Consider the following 12125-nt stretch of genomic DNA (forward strand, 5'->3'; position numbering starts at 1 on the left):
CATAGGGGCACGACCTTTCCAGGAACTCTATAGGCCAACCAGAGGTAGCTCCCACTTGTTCGGATTTTGAACTAACTCCCAGAGTACACTTGCACTAAAAAGATTTCAAAGATATTTCTCATATGAATGCACTAATAAATGGAGGGAATGATCTAAAAGGCAGCTTGGTGGGGAGCACAGACATCGCTTCCTGGTAAGAAAGTACTTTATACAAAGTTACAATCTAAGGATCTATTCCTAAGCCACAGGTAATGTATTGTCTGGTGGAGAGTCCACTTTACCTATTTTAATGTTTACTATCAGCTCCAAGTGGCAGTGACTATACTATTGTCCCCTGAGGAAGGTACAGAGAGATGGATACATTGTAATCCACTGATGCTTAAAACTCTGAACCATCCTTCCTCACACACACACACACACACACACACACACATACACACGTTTTATAATAGTTAGAAATGTCCCGGGTATAGGCTTTAAAAAGGAAAAGCACCCAGCAATTTTCTTCTGTGCCATATGTCCGGAGTGATAGCAACAGCAATTGCCAGTGTGCTGTTTGGCCATTCTGCTTTTCCTTGTGTTTCCTTGAAATCTAAATCCAAGGAAGAAGTATGGAAGGAGTGTTGAGCAGTTAGGCAGACTAGTGAAAAGGAGGGAACACTTCTGAGTTAGATTCCAGTTTCTATGAGGACAGAGAAGTGGAAATTTTTTTCTGTAAGGAAGTTTCAATAGTGAAAACCCATGGATGGCAGCTGGACCAGGGGATGAGATAAAGACGACAAATATTTTTTAGTGCATTCAGATTCCAGATGACATTACAATGTTCAATACTGTTTAATAACAATGAAAGTAACGCTGATCCCTGCTTTATAAACCACAGAACTCTGCGTTCCAAGACTTATTCAACATGCAGATTGAGAATGGATAACTGGGCTTCAGGCATGCATATAAAGACTAGCAGAACAGAAGCTGGGAACATGAAGCTGTCAGCAGAATCCTGGAGTCCCAAGAGATATAGCAGCACACAATCCAAAATTCTCACCCTTGAAAATTCTGTTCAGGGCTCACTGCCACACCCCTTCCAAATACTGAGGCACAGCACATTCTACGGGACTGACCGCTGCTGGACTCCCAGCCCACCTGTGGGCTATTGAGTGAGATTGTCTCCACACCATGGTGGTTCACTGCCAGTGAGCTGAAGAGGGATTTAACTGTGGGGCAGCAGATCTCAGTGTCATCAGGCAGGCTGGGCATTGGCAGACACTCTTGGGAAAGGACCAGAGAGTAAATACTTAGAGTCTGGGTGCCATCCCAGAGATGAAATTGACCACACTATTTGGATATTTACATAACAAGAAAGGCAAAAACTAATTCCACTATGGTTTGACTGATTTAAATACAAACTAAAATACATCATAATGTCCTTGTAAAGTCAGTCTATAGTGAGAAGTATTTAACTCTGGGTTAGGAGGGGCAATATTTCACTTCACTAGGGTTCTGAATTAGTGGTGCCTATCATGGGATGGATTTCCAGTCCCCACCAATAACATCCATAAAAGCCTGCAGGCTATAGCAAATGTTAACAGGTGGATTGGACACTCTGGCCAGACCTGCGAACTAAAACACATATAATAATGGACAACTCCTAGTATACTAAATCAGAAAATCTGTAATATGCAGCTACCAACACATGTCTTAGCACAGACTGCAAGACTTCTTTCTGTTTCTGAGACATAGGAAGGGGGTGAGGTGGGATTGGAGTTGGCAGGGAGGGAGTTAACTGAACTAAAGATATCAGGCCACAAAAGCTACCTGGCCCCGAGATGTTGAGACAGAGCAGAGAAGCAGGATAGACTGTTTTCTACACACACCCTGTCTCTCTGTGTGTTACACAAGGTGAGGGTTGGGAGGGCATCCCAGAAGGTAGTTGCTGGGGAGCCTCAAACAAAAGCAAGGAGGACCAGGATTGATCTGGTGAACAGGGACAGGCAGGACAAGTTGCCCACAAGAACTCAGATGTCTCCCTGGGTGCAGATTCCTTCATAGAGAGGTCTTGTGACCCAGTGCAACCGAAGATGTCCACCTGCACTGCGGTCAGGACCTGGGAGGCTGTGCTTCCCGAGTCAGGCTAGCCAAACCCTGTGTTGCCTGTTTTAGAGGAACATTTAAGAATTACTGGTTTCTATTGTATAGCATTGTTTCAGTTATCCTGGGTTTCTTGTTTTTCCATTTGAAGTTGAACTGTACTAAAGAGCAATCATAATAAAAACTGCATGGAATGAGTATGGAAACAGACACATCGATTAATGGAATCAAAGACCCAGAAATAAACCCACACTGCTACAGACACATGATTTTTTCAACAAACAAGGCCAAACCATGTAATAGAAAAAAAGAAAGCATCTTCAACAAATGTTGCTGCTCTAACTATGTATGCATGTAGAAGAATGTGAATAGATCCATGTTTATCACCCTGCAAAAAACTCAAGTCCAAGTGGATCAAAGGCCTCAACTTAAAACCAGATACACTGAGTCTAATAGAACAGAAGGTAGAAGAACATGGAATGCACTGGCACAGGAGACAGCTTCCTAAACAGAAACCAATGGCTCAGGCTCTGAGATCAACAGTTGACAAATGGGACCTCATGAAACTGAACGCTTCGGTAAGGCAAAGGACACCATCAAAAAGACAAAACAGCAACCTACAGAATGGGGAGAGACCTTCCCCAACCCTATATCCAATAGAGGACTAGTATCCAAAATATATAAAGAACTCAAGAAATTAGACACAAACAACCCAAATAACCCAATTAAAAATGAGGTACAGAGCTAAACAGAGACGTCTCAACGGAGGAATCTCTAAATGGCTGAGAAGTATTTAAAGAAATGTTCAACAACCTTAGTCATCAGGGAATACAAATCAAAATGACTCTGAAATTCCACCTTACACCCATCAGAGTAGCTGGGATCAAAAACTCAAGTGACACCAGGCAGTGGTGGCACACGCCTTTATTCCCAGCACTTGGGAGGCAGAGGCAGATGGATTTCTGTGTTCAAGGCCAGAGTGAGTTCCAGGACAGCCAGGGCTACACAGAAAAACACTGTCTCAAAAAACAAACAAACAAACAAACAAACAAACCTCAAGTGACAGCACATGCAGGAGAGGATGTGGGGTGTGGGGAACACTCCTCCATTGTCGGTGGGAGTACAAACTTGTACAAGTACTCTAGATATCAAATTGGCGGTTTTTCAGAAAACTGGGAAAAATTTTACCTCAAAGCTCAACTATACCATTCCTGAGCACATACCCTAAAGATGCTCCACCATCCCACAAGGACACTTGTTCAACTATGTTCATAGCAGTTTTATTTGTAACATCCAGAAACTGGGAACAACCCATTAGTCTCTCAACCAGAGAATGGACAAAGAAAATGTGGTTCATTTACACAATGGACTACTACTCAGCAATTAAAAACAATGACAACAATGAAATTTGCAGGCAAATGGACGGAACTAGGAAACATCATCCTGAGTAAGGTAACACAAATCCAAAAGGACATGCACGGTGTGTACTCACTTATGAGTGGATATTAGCTATAAAATACAGGATAACCATGCTACACTCCACAGACCCAAAGAAGCTAAATAACAAGGAGGACCCAAGGGAGGATTCAGAAGGGGAATAAAATAGTCATTGGAGGTTGACTGAAGGAGGAAACTGACTGGGAAAGGGGATGGAGAGGGAAACAGGATGGGGATAGGGAGAGTTGGAAAGAGATGGCCTAGAGACTGAATGGAAATTCACTGTGGGTGGCAGTGGGGGGGAGGCATCACTAGAGTGCACCAGGAACCTGGAATGGGGGAAGCTTCAGGGAGTCTATGATCATGACTCTAGTTTCGACTTCTAGCAGTGAAGGATAAGGGTCCTGAAGTGGCCACTTCCTGTTGCCAGTTAGGACTCCCAGGGGAGGGATAAGAATAACAACCCACCCCAAAACCTTCAACCCAAAACTTGTCCTTCCTACAAGAAGTACAGGAACAAAGATAGAACAGAAACTGAGGGAATGCTCAACCAATGACTGGCCCAAATTGAGATGCATCCCATGGGCAAACACCAATTCATGACATTATTAATGATTCTTTGTTACTCACACAGACAGGAGCCTAGCATAACTGTCCTCTGAGAGGCTCCACCCAGCAGCAGCTGACCAAAACAAACACACAGACCCACTGCCAAACCTTAGACTGAGCTCAGTAGGGAAGTCTTGTGGAAGAGTTGGGGGAAGTATTGAGGAAGCCGGAGAGTAGAGGGATCAATAGAGTTAACTAACCTAGACCCTTGGGGACTCCCAGAGACTGAACTAAAGGGCATATATGGGCTGGACCTAGGCCCCTGCACATATGTAACAGATATGCAGATTGGTCTTCATGTGGGTTCCCCAACAACTGGAGGAGGGGCTTACCCTGACTCTGTTGCCTGTTGGGCCTAACTGTTCCCCTAACTGGCCTCAGTGGAAGAGGATGTACCTAGTCCTGCAGTAACTTGAGGTGCCAAGGTAGTTTGGTACCCAGGGGAAACCCCTCCCTTCTCAGAGAAGAAAGGGACAGAGGCATTGGGAGAGGGCTATGTGAGGGGGAGAAGGGGGACTGGAAGGAGGGAGAGCTATAATCAGGATGCAAACTGAATAAATAAATTGATTAATAAGAAAAAGGAACTCCTGGTTTAAAGGGTCAGAGAAAGCCCACCTACCCTGCTATTACCAAGCAAAGGCCAATCCCAGCATTTAGCCCTGATGTTAATCCAATGAGCTTGGGTAGCTACCCACCTGCCACGATGCTAGGGATTTAAATCAAGGACCTCAACACTTGGTAAGCAAGTGTCCTTCCGTTGAACTGTACCCATCTCCGCTGCCCGTAGTTTTAAGATAGATTTCTGAGGTTTTCGAAATTCATTTGAGAAACATGGCCCATCTAACTACACTTGTTCTGAGATTTTTTTAGACGGAAAAAAAGAGGAAACTCCCCCAGGAAGTAAGCAGCTCTGGGGGCTAAGCTCTCAGATGCTGTGTTCAGCAGGGCCACCTGGAGCTCTCAAATGGAACCGGTGGCTTTTTCACCTCTGAATTGCTACCTGAGATCCTCTGGCTAGTGAACGATAAATGGAGCTATACTACCATACAGGAGCTGTTTCCTGATCGAATGGGCGGCCTTGGTGCCATAATCATTTCATGCAATTTATAAATAACATTCTGTAGTAAGCTCAAGAAGTGCAGAGGCTGACCTCTAGTCAGGTTCAACTCTTTCTGAAACTGTCTCAGCGCCTCTAGGGCTCCAGTGGAGATAATCTTATCCTGTCTCATTGGGGGAAACTGTGTTGAGAATCAACTGAAGTTTGCCACGGCCTCGGCAGTAGACGAATGCCGGGAATTATTATTAAGCATCCTTGTCCTAACAGACTGACAAGCTGATGTTTTGCTGACAAAAGGAGTGGAGAGAACCTCTTGTTCGTGCAGCATCTCCCCTGGGGCTAAATAGACTGTGTCCCTGTCCATCTGGCTCCTTTGAGCATACTGACGATGTTTGCTAAAAAAAAATTCATAGAACACTTTAGATACACTGGATGGTAAGGCTCTGGCAGACATTTTAAACACGATCCCGCTGGCCTGTTCACACTATTTAGAATTCAAAATGTTGGGGATCTTAAGAGGTTATGTAACAAGGATAGGCAGCTGGGGCAGTGGGAATCTTCTAGAAGGATCTTGAGTCTCCTTATTAAGATCAACTACTTAACCCAATTAGCGGGATGAACCCTAGGAAGTCTGAATGATCCTGAACCGGGTTCGCAAGAACGGGAGCTTTAGAAATATGACGTAAAGCTTCCTTTCACCTCACGGTGTAAAACCTACCTATAAAGTAACTTTCCCCTGCCGTTTGGTGTAAACTCCCTCTCCCACCCCCACCTCCCAAAAAATCCTATTGTTGTTAAACGGTGTCTAAGACCAGGAGTCCAGTGTGGTTTGTCCTCAGCGGTACCCTAGCCTCTTGTTTCTCCATGAGAATCCTGACCAGGGCCAGAGAGCCAATATGAAAGTTTCAGAACAAAGAAAGACCCAGCACCTAAGTCGACAGCGTTCAAGGAAGACTGAGAAAAGTACTTTTGGAAGAAGATGAAAGTGAAAGCGGGAGACTTGGTGTCTTAGGGTTTCTATGGCTAACACCAGGACCAAAAAGCAAGGTAGGGAGAAAAGGATTAGCCTACTTTCAAGTCACAGTCACTGAAGGAAGTCAAGACAGGAACTCGAGCAGGGCTGAAGCCTGAAGGCAGGAGCTGATGCAGAGGCCATGGAGGGGTACTGGCTTACTGGCTTGCTGACTTGCACCTCTTGGCTTACTCAGCCTGTTTCCTCATAGAATCCAGAACCACCAGTCCAGGGATGACCCCACCCACAATGGGTAGGGCCCTCCACCAGGAAACACTAAATGAGAAAATGCCTTACAGGTGCTTCTGCTGGAGGCATTTTCCGCAACTGAAGCTCCTTCCTTTCTGATGACTCTAAGTTGTCTCAAGTTGACTCGCAAAACCAGCCAAAACAGTTAGGAAACACATTCGCAGGGGCAAATATTCCTGAGTCTGCTCTGCAAAGCTCGGAAGTGAGAGGGCAACTTCTTCCAACTGCCTAGAAAGCAGAAAGGAACTTTAAAAGTCTGAAGAAATAAAACCACAGGGAGCCATTGGCCATAGACTGCTACTCTGAGAGGCTCCTTTGGCTGGTCCAGGCAGGCTCTTGCTGTGCAGCTCGCGTTGGCTTCCAAATTAGGACGCTCCTGTTGTGATCTCCTGAGTGCTGAGACTGAAGATGTGTACCACCATGTCCAGCATAAAATGCACACTTTTAAAAAGAAAATAATTCTTTTACATGGGTTTGCTGGGTCTCAAGAGCAAAAGGCTCTCTAGATAGCCTGCACCCTCCCTTCTCCTGGTCCTCATTCCCCCTCAAATAAAAACCATTTTTCCCAAGTGAGGCACAGAAATAAGAACCCTCTTCCTCTTCCCTGGTACCAGTCATAAAACACAGTAATATAGCTTTTACCATCCTTTCACCTTACAATGTAAAAGTTATAAAGTAACTCTCCCCTGCCCTGTTTGATTGTAGGTCCTCAAAGACCCATTGTTTGGGGCGTCTTAACCTAACCCACATGTGTAATAGGGAAAACTACCACTGGGGGCCCAGAAGGGTGAAGGTGGCTCTTTCTGAGTTTCTAATCTAGTTTAAGTATTGGAAACATTTTTTTAATATTAAAGATAACAACCTTTCATTGTCTCTCTTGGCAATTTGCTGTTGTGTTTTACTTTGAGGATCATTAACTGGAGTATTAAAATTATAATACAGTTACAATGTCTTTTATGACTTTGATCTTGCCTTTCTAGGGGGAAATCATCTTGCTACCCAGGGGTCTGGTATTATTCATCTGCATGTACTCTGATTTTTCAGTATTATTCATCTGCATGTACTATGGGTCTTTTTTAAGTTGTATAGTAATTTTGCTTTAAACTGTTTAATGTATCGAGAAAGTATATCTGGAATCCACTGTTCGTTGTACTGAAGAACAGCGACCTGACTTCCTTCTCTTACTTTTTCCTTTGTGAAATAGGGTTTCACTAGTAGCTAGGCTGGCTTTGAATTTATAATTCTCCTGCCTCAGTCTCCCAAGTGCGATGGATTATAAGCCTATGTCACCATGCTTGGGCATAACATCTAACTGAAAGCTATGGACAAAAGCCATGTAATGGAAGAAGGCTTTGCTTGGGCTCACCGGTAAAGAGTTGTAGCCAGCATGGTGAAGAAGGCATGAAACTGAGGTCTTGGAAATGTGTGGGAACAACCCCATTGGGTTGGAAAGCAGAAGCAGTTTTAGCCTTTCAAGGCCCGACTCTTGAGCCTTGTATCTACCAACAAGGGACCTAAAGTCCCATGGCCTACCAAAACAGCACCAGCAGCTGGGGAACCAAGGGTTTAAACACATGAGCCTATGGAGGAATATTTCATGTTCAAGGTAGTGTACCTCCCTCCCGATTCTAACCCATCCATTTTAGTATGGCCTGTTGCACCAGGTAATCACTTATCTAGGACAAGCTTCATAAATCATATGCCCAAAATTTCATGTATTTGGGGGTCTCAGCCAAGCCCTTAATGATCAAAATTTCATCTTAGAACCCAAGTCTTAAGAAAAAGAAGGAATGTGTGCTGTAGTTAGGGGATGGGGCCATCTTTTTTTATCTGAAACCTGAGAAGTCGTGTTTGGACTCGCATGAACCTTAGGTTCTCAACTCCTCAAGCCCCCATTCTGAAGTGCTAGGAGGCAAGGGCATGATAAGTCATAGATGGACCTGTTGTCGCCTTTGCTTGATATAGAAGAGAAGGAGACGTCAGTAAGTCCCCTCTCAGAAGTCAGCAAGTCTCCGTAAAGCCAGGGAAGCTTCCAGTCACAATGTTCTCAGTCTTTAATCCTTGTAAATTTCCCAGCAGCAGAATTTACATTGTGAATGTTTGTGGCTTGGGTGGCTGATAGCAAAACCCTTAAAACTATCTCCGCATTTGTTCGGCAGGGGTGAAGAAGAAACACGGGTCCAGATTCTCAGAACAGGGAGGAGAACAGAGTCCTTGCATGGACCAGAAGAAAAGCAAAGCTGGGGCTCGGTATGATCCGAACCTGAAGCACAGAAAGAACAGCTTCCTTCCAGAGACATGGGACAGACACCAAGACTCCTCCAGACTAGAAGCTGAAGGTAGGACCAGACTTGAAACCCTACGAATATTTTTTATTCCTTACATTATAGTGTTAGAGATCGAATCTATGACTCTGCATATGCTACACCCCTTGTCCCTTGCCGATTCTGCAACCACATGTATGACTGATGAAAATTAGAAATGCTAACAAATGAACACAGAAACTCCATAAGCATTTTTTAATTCAATGTGAGTGTGTTACCTGGCTCATCTATATCTCACATATTATATATCTATATGTATAGATAGCTAAACAGATAGATAGATAGATAGATAGATAGATAGATAGATAGATAGATAGGCAGATAGATAGATAATCAGTGAGATACATCTTTGTATCTCAAAGTGGACTCAAAGTTGATTGAGCCTGAGCCATTTCTCTGTTTTAAAACAGTGCTGGTCCCTCTGTGGATAGCGAGATCTTAAGTGTAAGTAATCAAGAGAGGAATTCCCGAGGTGATCCAGCGTCTGTGTGCTCACTAATGATCAGCAGAAGGGAGTAAGTAAACAGTAGTCTGATGTGCTGTGCGGCAACTGACAGAGGTACTGCAGATGCACTGAAACCTGGAACGGCTGGCAAAGGCTTGGTTTGAATGCAGAAAATGTGCTAGGGGCAGGGAAATGCCTTCCAGCTGGAGAAAATGCCAACACCTCTGGAGTATTGTCTGGAGAAACAAGTGAGTTAATGATGTAAAGAAATGTGAAAAGCAGCAGGGCTGAAGCAGACCAGCATGTCAGAGAAGAAGGGAGCAGATGGAGCTGCAACAAGATCACGAAGGTAGATGTGAAGAGGTAAAAGCGAATTGGTGGCCAAAGACATAGACGCCCGCCAGCTCAACCTTAGCCACAATAGCTTAGACTGTTTTTAAAATTATATCCTGGAAAAATTGCTGGTGTTTTATAACTAGGTCAAAGCGTCCCATGACTCGGATAGAAGGACTGTGTTCTTTTCTCATTTGTAGGGGAGATACGTTATCTGACAATAATTCACATTTGTAAGGTTCTCTTCCTTACACGTGTGTTACATAACTTGAAGGTCCTTGCCTTTCTATGCATGATGGTCCATTGATTGATGATCATCTCAGCTTTCCATCCCTAAGATAAATACCTGACATAACTTTTAAAGTTTATTAAGAGTTTATGAAGTTGATAGAATTGGTAAGGGTTTGCCTGGGCTCACTCTCTGAGAGGTTTCAGTGATTGTAAAGTGTCACTGCTCTCAGACCATGGTGGCATGTTATGGGGAAGCATGTGGTGAGCTCATGACCAGATGAAGGAAAGAAGAACAGGAAGGGACTGGGTACTAGGTCCTTCCTTCTCTCTAGGAAGACAATCCCTAACTACACTCCATTTCTTAAAGATCCCACCATCTCCCAACAGTTCCACAGAGTGACAAAGAAGACCACCTCTCGGGGACCTCTGAGAAACACTTAGCCAAGCTACAGCTGACTCAAGGCAAAACCATCCAAGAATAAAATTATAAGCTGTGAAGCATGTCACCTGCAGAGGAAGCTCAGTGATCTCTAATCCAAGTGATGGAATGGTCCAGAACAGTACACATCTGAGCCCGATGGCTTCTCTGTGCTTGGGGATGCCGTGAAAACATTTTAGTATGTCTTTCTTGTATAAATCAGTGTTTCTGAGAAGTAGGAGAGGTGGCCTAAAGAACATTGCACAAATGATCTTTGCTTAATCCCTATAGTTCCCATGCCTATAAGCATGTGAAGACTTGGGAAGACAGGGGTGAACCTTTGGAAGATATCTTTCATTTAATCATGTCACTCAATGCCAACTTTTAAATACCATTCATTATTAAAAGAGTGCATTCATAGGTATAGAGTCCAAAAGAGTCCATCAACAAATATGCCCTTGGGTGGATTTTTCTGCAGCAACAAAGAGAGAATGAAATTATCCAGTCTGACCCAACTTGCTATATCCTTTAAATATATGGAACATTAAAAAGTCTCTACCTTTCCAGTGAGGTGAAAAGATCAGCCCGGATAAAACCACTATTTGAGTATGATTCAGAACCTACCTCACTTAGAGGCACAGGTACCTAACACCCCTGTTTTAGTTATGGTTTTACTGCTGTGAAGAAACACCATGACCAAGGCAACTCTTATAAGGACAACATTTAATTGGGACTGGCTTACAGGTTCAGAGGTTCAGTCCATTATCATCAAGGTGGGAGCATGGCAGCATCCAGGCAGGCAGGGTGCAGGAGGACCTGAGAGTTCTACATCTTCATCTGAAGGTCACTTCCAGAATACTGACTTCCAGGCAGCTAGGATAAGGGTCTTATAGCCCACACCCACAGGGTCACTCCTACTCCAACAGGGCCATACCTTCTAATCATGCCACTCCCTGGACCACCAAGCATATATAAACCATCACAACCCCAGTGTCCCTACAGGCCAGTAGAGATGGAAACAGAAAGTCAAGGAACGAGTACTGCTGATGGAGTCCTGAAGTTCAAGCTGAGGAGCACAGCTTCTAGACTCCAGGTTGGCTGGCAGTCCTCACTTGTGGGTTCAGCTGTGACACTGCAAGTCCTTCCTTCCATTCCTTCATGGCTGAGGACAGGAAGTAGTGCGTCCTGGTGGTTTTCATTCTCCTAGAGTGAGCCTTTAAACAGAACAGTCTGTTCTGATGAGAGATCTTTTGCAGGAACCGCTATAACGTATGATCTTTCCTAATTCCTCTCCCCTGCGTGCAGGGTCATATGTGTATTTATCACAATAAATAGGAAAACTGTAATTTCCCTGACCAAAAAAAAAAAAAAAAAAGCAAAAGCTGGAGCTATAATACTGATTGGTATCACATTTCCAGAATTTATCATTTTACTCTCATTGCATAAATATTAATGTCATCAAAGTCAGACGCTGTGAGTGATTGTGAGGGAGCCAAAAGAAATCTGTGACAGAGCCACTCTGTCGGGCAAATACCTTAAACACTTCATAATTTACATATGCTCTCAGCTCTCCTCTCCCTCTCTCCCCTGCTCTTCTCTCCCTATCCCTTTACCACAGCCAAACCCCAGGTCCTTTCTGTAAAGATTTTGGAAAGTAATAACCATCAGAAGTATCTTAAAATATCTCTCCAATTTTCTGCATAGCATTTTCCAGCCTAGAACACCAGTGCCCTGCCACGATAGGAAGCTGCGCACTTACTTTGCTCGTCAAGAAGTGAGGTTGGCATCTACGTGTCAGTAAAGAAATATTTGCCATGCTTCTCCTACACAATGATACTTCAATCTTTTTTTTTTTTTTTCAGTAAAAAGAAGCCAGGTCAGCCGGGCGGTTGTGGCGCACGCCTTTAATCCCAGCACTTGGGAGG

Source organism: Mus caroli, chromosome 17 (assembly GCF_900094665.2).
Source record: "Mus caroli chromosome 17, CAROLI_EIJ_v1.1, whole genome shotgun sequence".
In the NCBI taxonomy this organism is placed as follows: Eukaryota; Metazoa; Chordata; class Mammalia; order Rodentia; family Muridae; genus Mus; species Mus caroli.